This window comes from Podarcis melisellensis (assembly GCF_964234715.1).
Source record: "Podarcis melisellensis genome assembly, chromosome: 5".
Lineage (NCBI taxonomy): Eukaryota > Metazoa > Chordata > Lepidosauria > Squamata > Lacertidae > Podarcis > Podarcis melisellensis.
Genome location: NC_138537.1, coordinates 59,831,039 through 59,850,382, shown reverse-complemented (window position 1 = coordinate 59,850,382; position 19,344 = coordinate 59,831,039).

The window sequence follows — 19,344 nt, the reverse complement described above, 5'->3', positions numbered from 1 at the left end:
TATGATACTCATTGTCATGATGCTTTTTATTTATGATTCACCTGTTGCTATAATAGATGGTAGCTATCCCTGCTTCCATTCTCACCTCAACTACAAACTGACCAGAAAGCTTTCAGATGTTGTTTTTTAAGTATTAAAAACAGTTGTTCTAATCAATAAGTGAAAACCATAGGCTTCTATTGCTATTAACCTTTATCAAATTACGAAGAGACCACCCTGCCAAAATGCCACACCCATGGTTTTTGGGGTGTTTTAATACCCCAATGAGATTTCCAATGAATCAAGGTGGGGATTAGACTACAGATAACATTTGTGCATGTGGTGTCAAATGAGGTGCGCTTCACCCAGAGCCAGAAAGCTGGAAGGTAAAAATTGTGAGGTAAACGTTGTTCCCTGCATATTGAGCAAATAAACATGATTTCTGTTCTTTTCATAAATTATTATTTTTTATTTTCAATTGCAAACATTTTCATCTTTTAAAATAAAAATGTCATGAAGATATTGTAAACTGTCTAGAAAAAAACACACTATTCCAACTGAAAACTGATGCTAACAGTTTTAGGGGTATTTTTCTAATCCCATTGAGAAATCTGCAAGAAATCTGCCTTTGGTTAGAGAAATATCCCCAAGTAACATATACGGTTTGTGCCAACGTTTCTCTGATTATTTGTGTATGGGAGAAATAATGATGGGGTGTTTTACTACCCCAGTCTGCAAACATTGGCTGGGTACTAAACACACTCAGATGGCAAAATCCAATGCATTTGTGGGATATTTTCTGCTGAAGGTGCCTTTATGTTATCTGGAGGGAAATACTGTAGTATGTGGTAACTGGATGGAATTTGGAAACGTTGTACAGCTGGCAATTTATTAGGACTGTTGTGGAGGTCTACATATTTGTAAAGTGCATAATGAAAAGTAGACTTGTAGCAAGAAAATGAAGATTAAACATTCCTGCCAGAGGGCAGCAACCTTCTGCTCACTGCATAGCTATGCCACATTGTGGTCCACCAGAATGAGATGTTGGAGCATCTTCTGGGCAGTAAAGTATTCTCAGGTTCTGGATTGCCGCCCCCTGCCCCCTGGCTGCTTACCAGGGGTTCTTAGACAGACTTAGGCTACAAAAGACTTCTTGCTTGGTGTTTGGCTCCCAGCTCTGAATCCCTGACAGAATTCCTGGCTCTACTCTAGCAGCTGCCCATTTTGACCCGGCTCTGACAATTGCTCGCACTGGGCAATGTTATGAAATATGGGTGTCACACAACTGTTTTTGACAACAAACTTACCACATGTGGAAGTAAAACATGCATGCACATGCACTATCACCCATGCACATCATTCAGGGAAATCTGGGCCAATTGGATGCAACAGCACCATCCCACATCATGCGCAGTACTGAAAATGACAACAAACCTCGGCCCAGGAAGCCTCTGATGAATATAACTTGAGGGTGCATGAATTTCCAAGCACATTTCCTGCATTAACCCATCACATTTTAGGGGTACACTAATGCACACAACTAGATACCATTAAAAGCATAATATAGGATGCAACCCCAATTAACTTTCAATATAATAATCTGACGAATCAAGCTCTGTTCTTTAATTCAGATTTAAATGCTAAGCCTTTTTAAAATAAAAAGAGGCATAAATCTGCCACAAAGTGCCCTTGGAAAATGTTGAACTACATGTTCTTACACCATAAGATTTGGTTTAAAATGGATGTTCCAGAAAAGGAAATGTGTTCAAAGACCCATCAAGGTTGGCTTTTAATATCTCACTTAGCTTGTCCAAGGGCTATGCTTCCCTGATAGATTTATGGATATACCTATTAATTCAGAAATGAGCTTGGAGCTGACGCTGAAAACCTGGATGGGCAGAGCAGAAAAGGCATTTCGTATAAGAAGGTAGACTTGTGACACCACCCGGACAATGTAGGTTTTGTTGCTATTCTGCTATGTTGCTTCAGCCAATTTCAGAAGAGGTCACTTTGGGCTTAAATGACAGGGCTGGTACAGTTTATTCACTGTTTCTTCAAATTATATGGCATTTCCAATAAAACTATATTGAACAGGCTTCTGATTACTTGCACCAACCTGCATTGAAAGGCAATATTATTTATTACTATCATGCTCTATGCCTGTAATAAAACCAAAGCAAAACACTGCTTTTGATTACAGTCCCAGGCAACATTTCACTGTTATCATTTCTTTTTAATGCAAGTGATAACTTGCTGGCTGCTGTTTCCAGAGTGAAGTTAGTGTTATTTTCAGATGGATACCTACCAAAAATCAAAGCATAAGCATGAAGGAAGAGAGGGCCAAAATATGGAACAGTCAGGAAAACTCAGAGTTGGCCTTGTGGTAAAACAGGATATCTGTCCAAAATTGCATAATGCCCAGTATTAGTTGAAAGCAGGGAGACCCGTCAATGTGCCAAGAGGGCAAAGCCTATTGGAGTCAATAGACAGCGCCAACAATCCAAGGTTATATTATTTATCTCACTGAAATTCAATTTTACCAGACACATATTAGAATCATACCATTTCACCTGATAAATATTCAGGAGCACCTTCCCTATAAGGAAAGGCTAAAACATTTGGGACTCCTTTGGATTAGAAGAAAGACAAGGGGGCCATGAGTTGTACTGAGAAAATGAATAGGAAAGATTTTTCTTCATTTGTTATAATAGAAGTGGGGATTGGCCAACAAAATTCGTTGACAGGATTTTTAGAACAGGAAAAGAAAGAGTAGTGGGGTGGGTAACCTGTGGTCCTCCAGATGTTGCTGAATTACAAGTCCCATCATCCCCAACCATTGGCCACGATGGCTGGGGCTGATGGGAACTTGAGTCCAACAACCCTGAACTCATCCTTGGTTTGGACTATTTTCCCACTGTGTGTCTATTTAATTCATGGAAGCCACTGCCACAGAATGTGGAGATGACAACTAACTTATATGACTTTAGACAAATTTATGGTGGATCTAGTTTATGGAGGGTATATACAGCTATCTATTCCAGGACTTTCAGAGTGTCTCTGATATGCTCATAGGCAAACAATGGTGTAGGTATGTTGCCTTCATGCTCTGCATATGGGTTTACCTGAGGCATCTGGCTGGTCTCCCTTGGGAACAGGATGCTCAGCTAGGTGGACCCCTAATCTAATCCAGCAGGGGTCTCCATATGTTCAGCAAATCATGCATGAGTGGAAGCAGATGGCATCAGCTCCATCGAGATGCTGTGGATAATGAGAATGGTGCTGAAACAGCAACTCTGTTGTGAATTCTCCATTCCCTCCTACCCCAAAATGTTTAGGAATCCTCAGCATGTGGCTTGGAGGAGGAGGAGGAGGAGAGGAAATCACAGTGTGATAATACAGCATGGTGACCATTCCTAAAACTTACAGCAGGGAAGGCGAGAATTCTCTGCGGGGAATGTTATTTTGGTGGCACCCAGTGGTGGGTGTTAACATCTGTTCCCACTCTTACGCAGTCATTCCTCCCACCCCCTGAGCTTTAATCACTCTAGCAAGAGCAATGTCCACCCATGAGAGCAAGCGTCTTCAGCAAGGAGTAAATTCAAACTGGTCCGTTGCCAATCTCAATTAACAAAGAATGCCTTTGAAATTCAAAGCCAACGCTGTTCTTCTGCTTCTTTGAAGATGTAGTTCTGAGAGTAGCATATGCTTAGTTCCAGGTTCTCTGTTAATCACTGTGAAGATGAAATACCCATTTCCCTGTCAGTTGGTCAAAACAACGCATTAGAAGTCTGTTAGCATGCCTCAACAATGGCAATTACCTGAGGTGTCAGGTTCTTTATTAAAATTTGTAACCGTCATCTGCATCCCTATAATCAAAGAGACACTCAGATGTACAAGCTATAGAAATAGCTTTTCATCTGAGCTTCTATAGTTATGGAAGGTGCTTCTGAATATTATTATTCCTTCCTGGCAAAGCACCTTGCTAGGTGCTAATCTAATGACTTGTATAAGGTTGAATACTGTAGTTAAGGTTGTAACCCTAAACACTTACCCAGGAGTAGGCCAATTGAATACCTCAGGCCAGGAGCCCAGCTATGGCCCTCCCTCTTTTTGGCCCAAGGCCACACCCATTACCACCCATCACTATGTGTGTGTGTGTTTGCATGGCTACAATGATAATGCCACCTGGCTGCCTGGATGGATGCTGGAGAGGGGTGCATGAGTATATATAGAAAGTCGCCTACTGCACAATGGAAAAAATTGCATTAGTTGCTTTCTGCACTTTGACCTTTGGCCCTGCCCACCCAATGGCATTTGTTCCCTGAAAGGTTTCTCAAATGACAACACAGCCCTTAGTCTGAAAGAAGTTCCACATCCCTGCAGTAGGACTGACTACTAAGCAATCAGAATATGGCAGTGCTGTAAATATGCCATTATTATGTTGGTTTACTGTGGATACTACCAAATTACCTTCGTCCACATTTTCCCTGGATTTTGAATTCTAAATTACTGGTCTTGAGGGTGTTGCTCACTACTTAAAGGACACGGGGTACGGGGCTATGCCACAAATTTGCAAATTAAGATGGTGGTAGCTGGTTTTCATCAGCACTGTAGAGAGCCTGTAACAAAAACTTTTTAAAAAATAAAAAATTAGTTTTGTTGTTGAGGTTTTTTAAAAGGAAGGAAAGAGGAGATTGAGGGCCTAGAATAAAAGAACTAGCATCCACCCCTCTAGGCAACCCCCTAAAGACACCTATGCCTGATGTAATTTCCAAAGAGGAACCAATGCAGTAGAAATCCTCCATTGCTTGATGTTATTTCCAAAATTTGATACAGGAAGCTCTGCAAACAGAGTTTGCCGCTGGTTTCACTACCTTCAGCTCATTTGTGCCCATTGGTGTTTGGCATTAGCACACAACTTGGAAGCTTAACTGAATCACTGTTGGTGGAGCACACTTTATGCTGGATCTTATCACACTGAGACTCTGAGTTTGGAAAAATAAGAAATCTTGTATCAGCCTACTGTGTAAGAGGAGTTGTACCCAGATACTTCCAACTGTGTCTACCCTTCTCCTCTGCATTATGTAATGGTGCTGAGATGAAGATTTCTCCTGCATTTTAAAAACTATTCTTCATCAGTTAATGAGGAAAGAAATCACATTCAAAAATTATCAAAGGGAAGAGAAAAAAATCAGTGATATCCTTCGGGATAGTTGGTTTGGTTAATGTGCTCACTGTACACTACTCTTATCAGCAGCAGGTGGTGTGGAGGGGCAGAGGCACTCACCTGAGCTGGCAGGCAAGTCATTGCTCCTCTCTGGTTGTGGTGAAGCAGTGTTGAGGGCAGTATGGTGCAAACACATTGCAGAGCTAATCAGATGCTCTTGTGGGTGCATTTGCATTGTACTATCCTTGCCATTGCCTCACCCTACATCTCTCCCTCCTGATAAACAGCAGTGACTCCCCTGCTGGGAAGTTTGGTAAGTGCTTCCAGCCCACCATACTGTTTGCAATCAATTATTTGTATTTACCTTTGCTAGTCGCTTTATACAAAACAAGTGCCTGAAAGTGACTTAACAAAAGAAAACACAGACAGATAAAATCAATCAAAAGCCACGTTTTAAAAAGCACAATAAAAATTATTAAAATAGAAAGTATTAATTTGAATTCAACCCTAACCCCAGGAGCCCTTCCAATTTGCCTCTGTGTTTCAGAAATGATTATTGCATCTTCAGTGTTGGCACGGTGAACTTGCTCTAATCCCATATGCATCCAAATCAGGTAGGCAATACTTATTTATAATCGGTGTATATATTTTTTCAGAAGCTGTGAACATGTTGCTCTTCCAAAAGTGGTCTGGCAACCATGATGAATGAATAGTATTCAGGAAAAAGAATTAAGCATGCAGCATAATTTGCCTTTTTTAGCGCCTGCTAAAACAAGCTCTAAAGAAAGAGAAAGTCATTAGAAGTGAAACTCACTTAGAAAACACTGTTAAGAGTGAGAAGTAATTTTGAATGGAAAATTACACCTTCCAGATGGCAATCACACCTAGTGAATCCTGAGAATGATAAACAGCCTTAAGTGAGGCGAGGATTTTCAAACACAATCTACCATTGCTCATCAGATTGATTGATTGAAAGGAACACTCCATAGGATGCTTTTAAAGTTTGGAAGTAGTCGTATATGTGAACACTTTGAAAGATGTCTCTCTTTTGAAATAACATATATATTCCCCAACAGCTTGCCTATGTTTGGTCCTTGCACAGTTCCTTTCATCAAATGGAAACATCCCTGCTTTGAGGCAAATTGAAACCCTGAAACTGGCTGCCCTTTCATTTAGTTTAACCAGTTCTGATGCATTTTTACCATTGGTTATGCATTAACATATGGGTAGAGAATATGACTGATGGAGAACTATTTCCTTTATAAACACAAATCACTGTTGCGTTCCATGGGTGTGGATCAAAGGGAGATTTAAGAGCAGTGCAGCATAGCTGGTTATATGACACACAACTTGTGTCAAAGAGGGGTCATAGTTTAGCATGCAGAAGGTCCTACGTGCAATTTCTGGCATGTCCTGTTAAAAGGATCAAGTAGCCCATGTTTGGAAGGACTTCAGCCTGAGTTCCCGGTGCCAGTCATACAGATTGATTGATTGATCATATTTACATCCCACCTTTTCTTCTAAAGAGCTCAAGGTGGTCACATGGTTCTCTATCATCTCATTTAATTCTTACAACAAACCTCTGAAGTAGGTAAGGATGAGGCAGTGTCTGGCCCAAGGTCACCCTGTGAGATTCATGGCTGAGTGGGGATTTAGACCCTGGTCTCACAGGTCCTAGTCCCACACTCTAAGCACTACACCACACTGGCTCTCCTAGATGATACTGGGTAGACAATGTTGGAGCAGATGGCCAAATGGTCTAAGGCAGCTCCTTTTGTAACTTATTGACCGTTGTGATGCCAAAAACATTATGGCTCTGGTATTTCTTGTGGTCCATTGTGGCATCTGGTCGGTCATAATCAGGAGAGTGTATGCTGAAGTAGATGGACCATCGGGTCTAACCAAGCATGGCAGCTCTTTATGTTCTTATGACCTGAAGGTTATCCAAGAAAATCCAGTGAGGGTATACCACTTCGTCTTTCTCTCTGTTCTTGTCATTTTAGTTTTGCTTTGTGATTCAAGAGCACAGCCAGCAATGGGAAGAGATGATATGTGCAGGATGCTCAGTGCCCACAAATCAGAACATGACAGCAATATAACTAAAGGCCAGTGAACCATGAAACTAACCCCACATGCAGGTACCTAGATGCTTAGCGGTTAAGATCTGACAACACTCCACTGGGTGCACTGGTCCCCATGATTTGGCGCTCTAGATGACCCAGTCAGATGTTTGTTTGCTTTTAACGCAGTGTTATCCCATCATTATATTCCAACTGTAAGAATTGCATATTGTCTTTGGGTATTTTTAAAGACCTTTGAATCCACATATTTCAACTATGGGTTTTCTCTCCAGGTCTGGCTTATGTTTATTTAATTTTTTTAAATGCATGTTAAAGGGGTTTGCTCCCCTTCCCAAATCAAGTGGCAAATTCACAACAGCTATGTTCTATTTCCACTGTTGGAGGCAGTATGCCTCTTAATACCAGTTGCTGAGAAACCGGCCCTGCTCAACAGCTTCCGATAGGCACCTAGTTGGCTACTGTGCTGGAACAGATGGGCCTTTGGCCTGGTCCAGCAGGGTTTTCCTTATTTCCTTAACAAAAAGCATGGGTAGGAGAAGGGTCCAGCTCTCCCTTCCTGCCACCCAAGAGGGAAATACAAATATCTATAGCCCATTTGATCAAGAATTGAAAGCAACCTCGTTCTGTCACCATCATGTCTACTTTGGCTTTTGCAAGTATTTTCAGAAAAAGTGTATTAATTAAATGCAAGTTTCAGATTCCACAAAGACCTTGATGATATTTATTGGTTCCCTATGTGCAGATGCTGGCTGAGGTTAATGAAGAGACTATTGGCCATGAGAAAAGTCTTCAATTAAGGCAGGCCAAACCCTAATGTAGAGGCCCGAGTCTTTTAATTTGTGCACTCATTAACTAAATAATTGCAGAGTTTTACATTCAAATGGTAACCTTGACCTACCTAAAATGGAAGAGATTAATTATTGAAAGGGTGAACCTCTGCAAAAAGAGAGATAAAAATCTTTCTTGCAGCTGGAAGTTTATGGTTTCTAATCCATGAGAAGAATGAGATTCTGCCTCAATTATCTCTGGAACAATGAGTTTACCCATTGTTAATTGAAGAACCGTACCAAGAGCTTTCTGGCATTCCATACATGAGTATAATACACTACAGAGAAAACTGACAATACCAGATCCCTAGACAAAACCCTTCCAGACGTTTGGGAGGTGAATTAGAATATATCTTGATTAGAGAGACAGGGAAGCATTTTATCTGGGTAGTTATCAAAAAGGTCACATGAGCAATGAACAGAATTTATGTAATGTGGCTATTGAAGATGACACTCTTCAGGGTCTCCCAGGGTCCTCACAACACATTTCCAAAATTTATAATGGCAGAGCACACAACTATCTTTTTGATGTCAAAGCCCACAAAAGAATACGCTTTAGCAAACTGAGGTCAACAGGAGAATGTATTTGAGAGCTACCATCAGTCCTGACTACAAATGCCCATAAGCACATTGCGATGAAGCACTGCAGCCTTGGGAACTGCCTTCCTACTGACCTGAAAGCAAACCTGCCATTTGGAGTTTCCAGGTTGAAGGTGGCAGAGTCGGTGGCAGGTGCTTACAGCTTTTGCAATCTACTCTAGTCCCATAAAAGGAGTCAGAGTCAAGGAGTGGGGAGGGTTGGACTTTGTGGATAAAGGAGTGGTAGGAACCAATGCAGCTGTGAAAAAGCCAATCCCAGTTTTGATCTTAGTTGTACCGTGTGACCCAGAGCAGTTTTGGGAACAGGAAGAACAACCTCTGTGAACAAAGAATCAGCATAAACAGCTGCCAAAAACATAAGCCCAGCAGTGTCAACAACAACAAGAATGGGGATGCATGGATTCCCTAGCGCAGGCTTCCTGAAACTCGGCCCTCCAGATGTTTTGAGACTACAATTCCCATTATCCCTGACCACTGGTCCTGCTAGCTAGGGATCATGGGAGTTGTAGGCCAAAAACATCTGGAGGGTCAAGTTTGAGGAAGCCTGCCCATGTGGCACCCAGACAACACTTTGTTCCCTTTTCCTAATGTCTCCTTATTTGGATAATTCCTGCATTTTATGCTATCTTTCACATGGCATAAAAGCTACTTCTGGGAATGCCCCTAGGAACAGGGAATATTTATTGTATATTCTTCTTGTGTATTTTTCATTTGTGAACTTGGGATCTTCAGATGAAGGGCAGTGTACAAATTTCAGTAAACAACAACACTCATTTCCATATTGTTTCCAGAAGAAATATGTTTACAACCCTGTTAAGCTAGAATATTGTGGGAGTTTCATGCTGTAATTCCACATCATAAAATTTGGGGTGGCATCCTGGCATACAGTGCTTTCCTGTGGTTTAAAATTTAGCATGACGTGGCAGTCCAAAATCATAGTTCCATAATGCAACTGAAGTGTAAAAGAAATGTTGGAAGTCAGTGCTTGCATTTTAACCAGTAAAACTAATGCAATAAACCCTGTTTTTGAATGCAATCTCACCCTGTTCCTATTCCCTTGGTAGGGCCAGCTCTACCATAAGACAACATGAGGTGACTTCCTTAGGCAGCAGAAAGGCAGAGTGTGGACAGAAACATGTGAGCGGCACTGTCTGCTCCATACCCCTCAGCTAACCTGCTGACCTCAGGTGCAGTGAGAGACACTGTCCCATTGCTAGTGCTGAAATAAGATTCAGCTATTAGGCTAGTTGGCTTTTGCATATGAAATAGGGAGGTGGACACCATTTGACCTTTTTGCTCAGACAGCAAAATATCTTTAGCAAAGCCTGTCCCTTGGCCTCAATTTAATTTAAGGTTGTATCCAATAAGTTCCAGTCAGAGTAGACCCATCAAAATAAATAAACCTGAATTAGCCATATCTATTAACATCAATGGGTCTACTATGAGTAACAGTGGCTATAACCCCAAGTATAGGAATTTGTACTCCCCCTCTTCAGTCAAATCTCTAGGTCTGCTGAATACATGGCTATTTCTCTCAGACACATTTATGAAATCTGTGGGGAAATGGAGGACTCTTAAGTAGCCTACTGATTTGTCAATGATGGGGAAGGCATTCTTTACACAAGAAAATGCCTTTGGCATTCAGGATCAATGGCTAAGTCAGAATTGTATCCTCTTGAATTAGCAGCTAGGTGTCCATGTGAAAGCGAGAAAGAAAGGTAGATGAGGATAAACAGTTCAGTACACTTCTTTCGAAATCTGTCACAATCCTGGCACATCTGGTATGAGCTATAATTCCTGATATAATCCACCTCTCAAAAATAATTAGGGAGCAGATCTTATAAGGGCAGATAGCTGCTTGGTTCTTTGAAAACAGCCTGACAGATCATGTCACCAATCTAACTTCATTTAGAATATAGAGTGGGAGAATTTGGGGCCAGATAGAAAACTGGCATGCACACTAAGTTGTTCTGTTTTCCACCGTTTTCCACTTTGCTATAAAATGGGTCATACAAAGATCTGTGTCCTGGAGCCATTATTTTATGCAACTATCTGAGCTGCGAAATGGACAAAAATCAGTTCTGATCTTTTGCACACTTCAAAGAAGAACACTTAGCAGACATTAACATATCCACTGATTTCACTTACACATCAGTGCAAGAGGGGGCAGTGGAGTCAGTGGGATCAGCAGGCCAGATACTGATGGTATTATAGGGCTGAGCAAAGAAGAATTTGGTGCAGTCCTCCAAATGCCCGTGCTCTCTCTCCCTAAAAATGGAGTTAAAAAGTTGGGATTCTGCAATCTGAAACATGCACTTTGTGATTCATTATTCCACAAGTCTGGAGGAACTTATTTATATCATTTTAATACCAGGATCTCAGGGAAGTATATTTTTCTCATTTCACCCATTTTACCTTCATATTAAAACTTACTGAGATAGGTACTAGGCAAACTAGGTGGTTTGAACCACAGATTCTAGCAGCAGCCTAGAGACTTAATGTCTTGCACCACTGGAACATCTCTCAAGCAGAGAGCTGCTGTTCTGAGAATCACTGTGCTGAAACATCACTCAGCTAATGGCCAGAGAGGTGTGCTGCAGCTCATCAGCAGAGCTGGACCAGATGATCTGGGGTACCATTAAGAACCTGGCTACCATTCTATAAATAACTGTTGATCCAGGCTTGGCTCTCTAGCATGAGCAATCCATTCCCACACTTCACTTTCCCCAAGAGTGCCACATTTGGAAACCTGAGCAGCTGCCTGGGTGTGCATTTGCTGTTGGCCTTAATTAGCTTGTGTTCTTCCAACTGACAGCTGCCCCTGGCACAGCCTGATGGTAGGCTAAACCGAGAGGAAGTGAGATTGAGAATGAGAGTGGCTCTGACTAGCTGGCTCAGAGTCCCCCAGTGAGCTTTGTGACTCTCCAGTCCTGGGCCCCATGTGCATTTAAAGCAGAATCATACCACTTTAAACAGCTATGGTTTCCACCAAAGAATCATGGTTAAAGATGCTGAGAGTTGTTAGGAAACACTATTCCTCTTCCAGAGCTACAATTTTCAGAGTTCTCTGGGAAGAGGGATTGATTGTTAAACTGCTCTGGGAATTTTCATCTGAAATTACAAATCACATTGCACTAAACATACAACATTGATTTAAATGTATTTTTGTATATATATGTGTGTGTGTGTGTGTGTGTAAACATATACATATATATATATATCAAAATATACATAACCCATTGTGTAGGGGTTATAGACAATAAATGCACATACATAGATGCAGAAAAGGATAATAAGCATTCAGCATGCCTCAAATAAATCAGTTTTAAGGGAGGCAAATCTCCCTGGTAGAGTTGTCCATAAGGAGCACACTATGAGCTGAAAGTCCTGTTCTTTATGGCACCATCTACACAATTGTTAATTTAATTAAATTGGAGTGGCATTATCAAATGTCATTCTCTATCCCTGCTACTGAATTGAGACTAAGTAGAGTTTTACAGAAAGGTGCATTACTTATTCCTGCTTCGTAATGCAATAAAGTTTATTACTATGAGTTGGGGAAAAAACAATTTTGCATACTAGATAAACAGAGCCTTCCAGTTTATCTTAGTTTTTAGAGACAGGGAGAAGCAGTGGATTATTAGTCAAATGTTTATTTGCCAGTATGTATTGCTAGGAAGTTGTAAATTTGTTTCATTTTTTCCCCTTCAAAAACAAATCTCTCCTCTGTAGAACTGCGATAAGTCCCAAGCAGAATGAAATGAAAGTGGTTTCCTTTTCTAATTTCTTCATTATGTGATGGATCTGAAATGAGTCATTGACAGTGAAGTATGACACACAGGTGCTAATCTTTATCATTAGTGCAAAACACTGGCTTAATGATGCCCATTTTCTAAACCTTATTAATCACATTGGTGTGCAGTAAACAAAACCATCGGTAATAAACAATGCCGTCCCCAGTTTGTCCATGCAAACAAGTGACAGCCACCTTCCTTGTTCTAATAATTAATAATTTGAAAAGATGTGGTAATCCTTCACTTGACTGCTTGTGCAACGCTCTGTGTTGTTATTATTAGTAAAGACAGATGATGGGGTAATTAACCAAAGGAATCCAGTTTTCTTTACTAAAGGCTCCCCCCCCCCCCATGCAGCTGCACTTTGTAGTTGTGCAGAAGGTGTATCTGCAGGTCACTTTCTTGGGTCTGATTCAGAAGTAACAGACAAATGTGAAGTGAAAGGCAAAGGCAAGACTAGGAAGTAAACTGTAATAATGCAACTCCAGGAATCATATGCTAAAGCCTGATTTATCATTTATATGCAGATGTGCTGGTGGCAAATGAATGAAAAGATGGGAAAGAAACTTTGTGCTGTTCTGTCTTCCTGAATCATTAAGCGAATAGAAATCAAAGAAGTGGAAAATAAAGAATAAATTGTATAGTACCACAGAATTTAATTTCTGGGAGCACGATGAGATAAATCTCCACTAGTCTTCTACTCTCTAATATTTATGGGAACAACTTAATGGAAGAGAGCAATTTAAAAGTGTATTCCCAGGATGTAGTCATTGTGGCATGAGTTATTCAAGTAAGTTGTGGTTGATTGAGTGACTGCCATTCATGGGGGGTGGCACTTGTGTTGGTTCCCCCTCTGGGGAAAGGAAAATATCTTTGGATAAGGCCAAGGGATCTGACAATGTGATCCATTCAGAAAGGAATTGTTGCTATTATTGGAAGTATTAATTCATTTATGTACTGCTTAATTGCCAAGGTAATTAATTGTTTCAGCAATGTCTAGGTAAAGGTAAAGGACCCTTGGACAGTTAAGTCCAGTCAAAGGCGACTCTGGGGTTGTGGCGCTCATCTCGCTTTCAGGCCAGTGGAGCTGGCGTTTGTCCACAGACAGCTTTCTGGGACATGTGGCCAGCATGACTAAACTGCTACTGGTGCATGGAGGACCGCAACAAGTGCCAGGGGGCATGGAAATGCCGTTTACATTCCCGCTGCGGCGGCACCTATTTATCTACTTGCACTGGCTTGCTCTTGAACTGCTAGGTTGGCAGGAGCTGGGACAGAGCAATGGGAGCTCACCCTGCTGCGGAGATTCAAACTGCTGACCTTCTGATTGGCAAGCCCAGGAGCAGGGGTCAGCAAACTTTTCCAGCATGGGGCCAGTCCACTGTCCCTCAGACCTTGTGGGGGGCTGGACTATATATTTTTTTGGGCGGGATGAACGAATTCCTATGCTCCACAAATAACCCAGAGCTGCATTTTAAATAAAAGGACACTTTCTACTCATATAAAAACACCCTGGATCATCCATGGGCCGGATTTAGAAGGTGATTGTGCCGGATCTGGCCCCCGGGCCACAGTTTGCCTACCTATGCCCAAGAGGCTCAGTGGCAATTGTCTCAGCAATGTCTACACTGGCTTGGTCATGTCCACATAATGGAAGATGGGAGGATCTCCAAAGATGTGCTCTATATGGAGATGGCTTCAAGCACCAGGCCTGATGGCAGACTAACTTTGCATTACAAAGATCTCTGCAAATGTGGCATGAAGGCTGGCAGCATTAACCCCACTGTACGGGAAAGTACTGCATATGACCAAAGTGTCTGGAGGCAGACAGTCAGGTCATGCAACCATAGCAGTGACCAGAAGAGGAATGACCACTGGGAGGAGCGCAGAGAAAAGAAACACCATGCTGCATCTGCAGCAGCACATCTGCCCCAGCTGCAACAAAATATGTCTCCTTACATGTTTCCTTACTGGAGGTGGTCTAGGCCAGACAGGAGCAGAGAGAAAAGCAGGTAGCAATGTGACGGTTCATGGGTGCAAGGAGTGACACAGGAAATAGTAAGGAGCACAATCTTTGAGTAAATTCTTTGCTGCGCAGACAGAAAGCGCAAACAGGAAGGGGAAGTTTACTTGTGTGGCAGTGAAGATCATTTGGGTGGTAATGGAGAGTCAAAGGATCGCAAGAAGTGTGATGGCATCCCTTTTTAACTTTGATTTTAAAAAATTAACATGTGACCTGCTGTTATTGTATTCAGGGTATCCATACTCCTTGCAAGGGGCCATGGGTGGCACTGTGGTCTAAACAACAGAGCCCAGGGCTTGCCAATCAGAAGGTCTGTGGTTCAAATCCCCATGACGGGCTGAGCTCCCGTTGCTTGGTCCCTGCTCCTGCCAACCTAGCAGTTCGAAAACACGTCAAAGTGCAAGTAGACAAATAGGTACTGCTCCGGCAGGAAGGTAAACGGCATTTCTGTGTGCTGCTCTGCTTTGCCAGAAGTGGCTTAGTCATGCTGGCCACATGACCCAGAAGCTGTACACCGGCTCCCTTGGCCAGTAAAGTGAGATGAGCGCTGCAACCCCAGAGTTACCATGTTACCATGGAGATTCAGGAAGGTGGCAGGGATGTGTAGGTAGAAAACACATCTCTATCCTAAAAGCAGAAGTCTTTAAATACACCTCAGTCTTTACAGGACCTGGGATGTGGATTTTACATTTAACTTCAGAAGTACTACTGAAGAGTGAATTTGAGGTACACAATCTGAAATCTACTCCTTAATCAAAAGGTACATTAAGATTAATTTTTAAACAGTCTCCATTTACTCAGTAAGTTTATCTTGCACTTTTCCCTTTGAAAATCCATATCTGCTTTTCAGTATGCCCTTTCAAGTGATGTCTTATTTTCCAAACCACTTTCTCACTTGAAATGCAAATCTTGTTTTCAAAATAAGAACTTTAAATCTTATTGGACAAATTGAAAGGCATTCAGGAAGAAGCACCTTAAACTCAAGCCTTTAATGATAATATCCAGGATTGGTAAGGAAAGATCAATGCAATGTGTGGACAAAACTCTGTGCGATGATCTAAATGTGAGCGACGCGTTCTCGTAAACAGACTATTTTTAAACTTGTGAAGCAAATTAAGCCAGTTGTCAGTATGCTAAAGTATTTCAAAATCCAAAATAGGAGATTCTAAGAAGGTAAACGTTCTGGCTAACACATTAGTCATTGCAAAGTTTGCGGTATATTGAACTGTAGTAAAAATTAACATGCAATTCATCAGACTTTCCCTTGCTATTTCATGTTAATTTATATCCCTCCTTTATATTCCCTTTTGCATTTTCAGATGGATTTCCTGGAAAGTGTGCATAGCACAGGGAAGCTCAGGAGCAAAGCCTTTTAACCACCTCAGGCAGGAGAACAGCCAGCAATAGCTTCTAATCTGACCGAGTATAGCTGTGGCCTTGACTGCAGTGGATCCTTGCCCCATCCCCTGCAGAACTCTTCCCTGTCAATAGAAACATTTGGAAACCACTCAAAATATTTTTTTAAAACCCTCTAAGTGGCGTACAACATAAAGAACAGTAAACAAAAGTTCAAAAATTACAAAACACATCAAACAAGCCTCCGCCCCACCACACAAAACAAAAATACAGCAGAAAACTGTAACAGAGAAGTATAAAAGTATAAAACAAACAAAACCAGGAATTCAGAGATTTTATATGGCTAAAAACATTGTTTGATTTTATGGGTCAGGGTCTTCTAGACATAGTGATACTTAGCATGGGGTAAACATGTATAGGATTGCTGTGCACAACCTTGTTATTTGGCATCAGCCTGGAGTCTTTTAAAGCATGATAACTCTTAACACCACTTTTTAGTAACAGCTTGTTCAACATAGTTCCATCCATGCTAATCTAGGCAGTGTCTTACATGCGAAATTGTGAATTACCTCAGAATGGAGAAGCAGAACGTATGCAATGATTGCAGGCTCTGAGTAGAAGACTGGGGGGCAGGTAGGTTTGTGTTTGTAACATCTACATGAAACTGCTAGGATAAGCCACCTGGAGCTGACATGCCGTTAGTATGCAGACGGCACCCAGCTCTACCGCAAGTGCTCCATCTGCTTGTCCCAGGGAAGCTGTTGAACTTCTGAATCAGTGCATGGGTTGGATGTGGACCAACAAGCTGAAACTTAATTCAAGCAAGGAGGAGGTGTTATATGGGTGTTGGTGGGGGAGGTGCGTGGAGAATGATTGCTCTGGATGTTGGAGCAAAGTTAGATGCAGCATGCATGTCCTGCTACCTGGGAAATACCCTTGATTCAGATTTGGTAAGCTGGCTTGTATGTCCCTGGTATGGAATGGGCTATTTAAATTTTTAAGTTGTTTTTAAGTTTTGATTGAATGAATTTATAATTGTACAAGGTTGAAAGATACTTTTAGAGGCAACTTTGGTCTAAAAGCACTTTAAAATGTAAAAAAAAAAAATCTCTGGAAGAATGCTTCTTTTGAAAATGCAAAATACTTGGATCATCATGATTCTGACTTATGCAATAGGTCTCACACAGTGATTTGTAGTGCAATCTCACCCATGAAGCAAAGAAGAGTCCTTGGTGATTTTATAATGGCATGTATACTTATGTGTGACTCATAGACTTAAATAGGAAAAAGACAAGGACATCTAATGAAGAGAAAAATGAGCTCCGTACACTTTTGATATAAGTCAGTGGCCAAAATTCGCATACATCCAATCTCTGTTTTCAGCGTTCCAATAATTCTTGCACAAAATCAACCAAAGAGGCACACATTGCTTTGAAAATGATGATTAGTAATAAGCCAACAGCAGGTGACCAAGCTGACCTTTCTTAGATGTCACTGAATGTCACAGGCAGTGTGGTACCTGAGCATCACTCCTGGAAAACTTTAGAGCAGTGATGAGACAATCTTCAAGCAAGGGAGAGAAGAAAAAATACCCTCACATTGCCAACAGTATACACCAAAACAGACATGAATTACATTAATCCCTTTTTATTATTATTTTTTATTGAAATGTTTATTATTTTAAAAACAAACCATTCCCATCTCCCCTTTTCCTTCCCCTCCCTACCGACTGCATAAACATATAGCAAATAACCATGCAATCCTAGTGGATGGGAGAAAGAGAGACTCAGGGGGAGAGGAACCATTAAATACCAAGTTATACCAGCCTCATGGCAGACAAGGGAGAAGTGGAGGGAACTAGAAGGAAAATAACTATGAGCTTCAGGGCTGGCTTATTTTCCCTTCCTTACTGGGGGAGGAAGGTGTTGGGAAAATACAAGGGCTTTGAATGATCTGCCCCTGTCCCACTTAGAATCATAGAATCATAGAGTTGGAAGAGACCACAAGGGCCATCGAGTCCAACCCCCTGCCAAGCAGGAAACACCATCAGAGCACTCCTGACATATGGCTGTCAAGCCTCTGCTTAAAGACCTCCAAAGAAGGAGACTCCACCACACTCCTTGGCAGCAAATTCCACTGTCGAACAGCTCTTACTGTCAGGACGTTCTTCCTAATGTTTAGGTGGAATCTTCTTTCTTGTAGTTTGGATCCATTGCTCCGTGTCCGCAGCAGAAAACAACCTTTCTCCCTCCTCTATGTGACATCCTTTTATATATTTGAACATGGCTATCATATCACCCCTTAACCTCCTATTCTCCAGGCTAAACATGCCCTCTCCTACCTCTAGGAGAGCACCATTGGAGAGTTTTCCATGGAGGAAGCCTCTGGGGGTGGAGGTACACAATGTCACCTAGCCCACAGGTCACCCTAGCCCACCCCTCCTTAACTTCAGCTGTGGAACTATGGACCATCAGATCATTTATCTCCACAGCATGGCAGTAGGAGGAGACGTCAAGAGGCAGGACGATAAATCATGCAAATCATGAGAAAACAAAACTATGCCTTGCAAGTTTGACAGAACGCAGGAGCCCAGTTGAGATATAGCAGGAAACCATGGTTTCTCATTATGTAGACTACAGAGAGCCTCAAGTTCATTCATCCCCACTCTTCTCCCCTCTTCTTTTGTATCCATGATGAGTAGATTGGAAATAATCACTTTCATTTTACAGTAAACTACCATTTCCTCTTATGTTGAAATTCAGGGAGCTGTGGTTTGTTTAAACTAGAGTTAGAGAGAACAAGCCCAGATTGAATTGTGGTTACAGCTACTGGCTTGTTCTCAAAACATAATTTAAACAAACCACAGTTCCCCAAGTCTGGTTGTTTACATAGCAGGAAACCATGAATGTCTAAACTATAGAATGTCTATGTAAAACAGGACCTCTTCAGTAGGCAGAGACATCCAACCAATTGAGGTAAATAGTGAATTCTTGGACCTGTACATGGTTCAGATGCCTCTTGGACCATACCAAGCCCCAAAGACTACAGGATAGGTCCTGTATGGGAGAAGATATAAGCCCTTTTGAGCTCATTGGAGGAAAACCAGGTTATAATTAATAATATATAGGTCATATATACCTTTGGGCTTGATGGATTAGCTGCTATGCTAGGCATACCTTTTTCCCAAAAGTAATTCCTTAATTATAGATTTATTTCTTGTATCTCATGATTTAGGACATTGCTACAAGTTAATTCTATTATAAGTGTTCCAAATAGTCAAGGCCAAAAAGAGTAGACATTGCTTTGCAGTGATGATTAATGTGATATGATGGGATTAACTTTAAGAGAAAAGTGCTTTAAACTGAATTATAGTAATAAGAGTTTATAGCTCTGAAGATCAAATGCCCATATTTGTCATTTTAACATAAATCCCTATGAATAAAATATGCCTAATTTTTTCAAAAAATCTTTACTCAGTGGCAGTGATCCAGAATGAGCCATAAATCAATAATCGCTT